The sequence below is a fragment of the Montipora foliosa genome, chromosome 13 (genome assembly GCF_036669935.1).
Source record: "Montipora foliosa isolate CH-2021 chromosome 13, ASM3666993v2, whole genome shotgun sequence".
NCBI classification, from domain to species: Eukaryota; Metazoa; Cnidaria; class Anthozoa; order Scleractinia; family Acroporidae; genus Montipora; species Montipora foliosa.
In genome coordinates, this window is record NC_090881.1 from 885,394 (window position 1) to 889,417 (window position 4,024).

Sequence of the window (4,024 nt, forward strand, 5' to 3'; positions counted from 1 at the left end):
CATGTGATAATGAATCCCCCCATCCCTATGCCGTTCTTGGCTACAACACCCACTTGTACTATCTCACAACGCGTTAATGGGTCTGCATTGGGTTCGAAACTATCCAACACCAGCTGAATCAAAACTTTCTCGATTAGGAACTATCTCTTCGTTCGCACGTCGCTGTGTTATGTGATTAGATAAATACTCCCGAACTTGACGTGACCCCAGCGACTCCGAAATTGCTCAGTTAGCATCATCACCTGCTACATTTTCCGTGCAGGGTGCTGTAAGTCTAACACTTGAATACTTGTCGCGTCACAATTTGCCTTATTTCACTACACGATAATATACAGTCCGCGTTTCTTGAACAGAGAAGACATTTTACCAACAGACATGCCCTTATTTATCGCGCTGAGAAAATCTAATTAGCTTCGGTAAATATTATTTCCCCTTTTTAAAAGTTGGAATATATGTCTTCAGAAATGTGGAAAGGTTCATCAGCGACCTCACATTTTTCCCGCATGTACTTACTCACTGTCTGTATGATGTAACACAGTGGCTTTAAATTCCCTGATTTTTATCCTCTTTCCTTTTATTTTCAAATATAACTGAACAGATTAATCCGACTTCCTAAATTTCTCTTTCTCATCTGTGCGGCAAAACAAGCAGGTACTATTCCAATCGATGATAGCAAAAAATTCGTCTTGAACACCGATTCTTTCATCTCTTCAGACTAAAGACAAATACACGTCACAAATCGTTGAAACAGACACCGTTTCTCTCGAATTTTCTAGAAAAATCCTGAGGAGTTCTACGTCACACTGTTTTACCCAACTGAAAGTTGCCCTTCACCTACCACCAATGTTGAGCCACGCGTGTGTTGAACAGCACTTAAGACCACCGTGATACCCAAATCAACATTGGGGAGGGGGAAACGGACCCATCAAGTGTTTCAAGATTTTTGAAACGGGTTATTGTCTCTTGCGTTTTTGAAGGGCGTGGAAGGGTAACGTTAACGTAGGCAGAGAGTAATTAGTGTTGCCTGCAGTGTTTACGTGAGGAGTGTTTAGGTTCTGACTGTTAAGATGTGAAGTAGGAGTTATATAAAAAAGCTATGTAGGACTTTTGAGTTATAGCGATTTTAACAGGTCACTTTTGGAGGTTGTGTTAAAACAGGTTAGTGGGAACGGCCTCTGCCTGTCAGAACATTGCGATGAGGTTTTGTTTAAAGGTTATAATCGATAGCGTGACTCGTGCACGTGCGTATTATCTATTGTCGGGTTAAAGGCTCTCTCAGGTGCGAACAGTTGCCAGCATGTGCAAAATTTCTGCGTGGCGAGTGTTTATAGAATTGCACATGAGGGGAAAACGTATAAGAGGCACACTTCTGAGGGGGACGTGTAAAAGAGGTCGGGGGGGAAAAAGTAAAGAACAAAGAACAGGTAACGTGACCCGCGACCGCACACAAAAAGACCGACTGATACGATGTGCCATTACAAGTTTGAGGAAACGAGAGGGAAACTTTACCTGTAAAGCACTGATGGAGGAAGCCGGAATTCAACAAAAGGACGTATCTGTTACGAGAAAAGTTTCTCGTTTTATCAATTCACAAAATTACTACTATTATGTGCAGCCTCGCAGGGAAAGGGGCTCATGGCAGCGGAGGACCACCGGCAAAAGAGTTACGTTTGCAAAGTACATTGACAGGCCAAACTACGGCCAGGAGATTGGGACAGCCAAGGAAAGGAATTCCTTTTATTATCCTTGAGGAACAGGATTTACGTACAAAATGAAAAAGACAGGAAATCCACTAGATCAGGCTCGTGCACCAAAAGCCTCGTGTCTGGAGAAAAGAAAATCAGAGGGTTTGGATCGGGGGGATGCATAGCAAAGGATCCGCAAAGAGGGAACTTGGGGCAAAGTAATACGGACTGATGGTGGCAATTTTCTACAATTTAAAGGATTGATCTCGCCAATAGTGAACATAACGAGAAAATGAATGGTCGTTATTTAGCTGCGTTTTATAGATAGCCATCTTTGATCGCCTATTCGGCAGAGCTGCTGACAACAAAGGAGTAGCCGCACTTTCTTACAAGATGGGGATCCCTCTCAAAATTCGGCATTAGCACGGGCAGCGATGCAACGCACAAACAGTACCTTAATAAAACTCGTGTCCAAGATCTCCGGATTGGAGGCGGTCATTGAAAATGTGTTGTCCCATGGTGAGTAGGATGTCAAAAAGACAAGAAGTGAAGCATACAACTACGCCGAGGAGAAAATTTTTGAACAGTTTTAAGAAGGGTTTATCAATCCATTTTTTATTCTTATATCTGTTGCAGGACTGTTGAACAATTTAACATACGCTCTATGCCGAAACGAATTGATATGGTTATTAGAAATAAGGGGAAGCGTATACAATATTAAGGCAATACCATTATTGCCTTTCTGTGGATTAACTGCGGGGAGATTTCTTCTCGCAAAATGTAAACTTTCAGAGACAAAAAATCAACTTATCGCACGATTCGCCATTGACTTGTTGTATACCTAAGGGGGGGGGGAAGGGTGGTGTTAGCATATTTTAAAACAGAAGGCGGTGTGGGAAAAGTGCTTCGATGGACATCAAGACGACGTTTAGCGATTTTTACATAGCAGAATGATTTTTTGCGGGTCATTGTATGAAATGGTATTTCGATATTCATCGTGACACAGGATTTTATCGTGGAGCCGCCTGAGAAAGGGTAGTGAAGTACATTGACTCTTAGTCCTTATATCAAATAAATACACAAAGGTGGTTCAAAGAGACACATTGGAACCTTTTCCCTTCTTTTCCTCTCCATTTGAACAGTTATTATGTACAAAAAATACGATAACTTTGTAGAAAATGACATTATTAAAAAGAGGAGATCAGTGTGTTGTAACGACCTGCTCGGGCTTCTTAGCGCTGTAAAGACAAACGGGAAAAATAACCCACTGTGTTCTAAAGTAAAAGTAATGATACTATCATTGACTTTAAGGGAACTGCGGTTCACCATGGTGAACCGCTACAAATCGCCTTATTTGGAATAGCTTCATCAAGAAAATTTATCCCTAAGGTGTATGTTCCGTAATCTGTTCTATCACTTAAAACACTTGTAAATTGACAGTGTAGTGCTTTTGTTTTTGGTTTTCCTAAAAAAAGGCAGAAGAATTTTCCAAACACCATGGTGAATAGTGTAACACTTAATCCATATGTCACCAAACTCGGCGATATTTACATACGATTCACTGCGTAATTGACGTGCGTCGCCTTGTGGGGAAACAAGTCGACTAAAACATTTTCCACACGGGGGGACTGACCTCTGCTTTTCCTCGGGTATTTGATGGAAGAGATTGAAGACCCGCACCTTACCTTCATCATCTGAGTCTCCCTGTCATCAACAACACCGCCTCGTACATAACTAAGTTCATCCTTACTGGTACAAAATATGGGTGTATCTCCCTGGAACAGAATATCTTGTCGGTAGTGTGTTTTGGGGGCGGGTAGATGAACACTTTGCCCTTCAGAAGCATTAAGAAGTCATGCCAGGAATAATTTGGTCGACCACCTAAAATCGTTGAGAAAAAATACTTCTGACTTTTCTGCGCCAACCCAAGCAAACGTTGTAGAGGCTGGATTACTGAATGTTTTGTAGATTATTTCAAGGGTTTTGCAAAATGTTTTCGCCAGTTACGGGACCTTTCAAGTACAATTCATACCAACGTGCGCTCATGGAATAATTGTTAATTAGCTGCATGGTAGCCTGTGAATCACCTTTGGGTGATCCGATGTAGTTCTGTTCCTAAATGTTAAACATTGCCGGGGAACACCCCGTGGCCAACCAGTATCTTCACTGATTGCTCTATTGCCAGCAGGGTTGTCGCGATGGTGCAGTGGTTAGCACACCCGACTAGTAACCAGGAGGGACGCGGGTTCGATTCCCACTCTCGGCACATACGTTTTTCATTCAAAAAGGATCAATCAGTAGTAGTTTCGACGAGGTTTAACTTATATATGTAATTACAC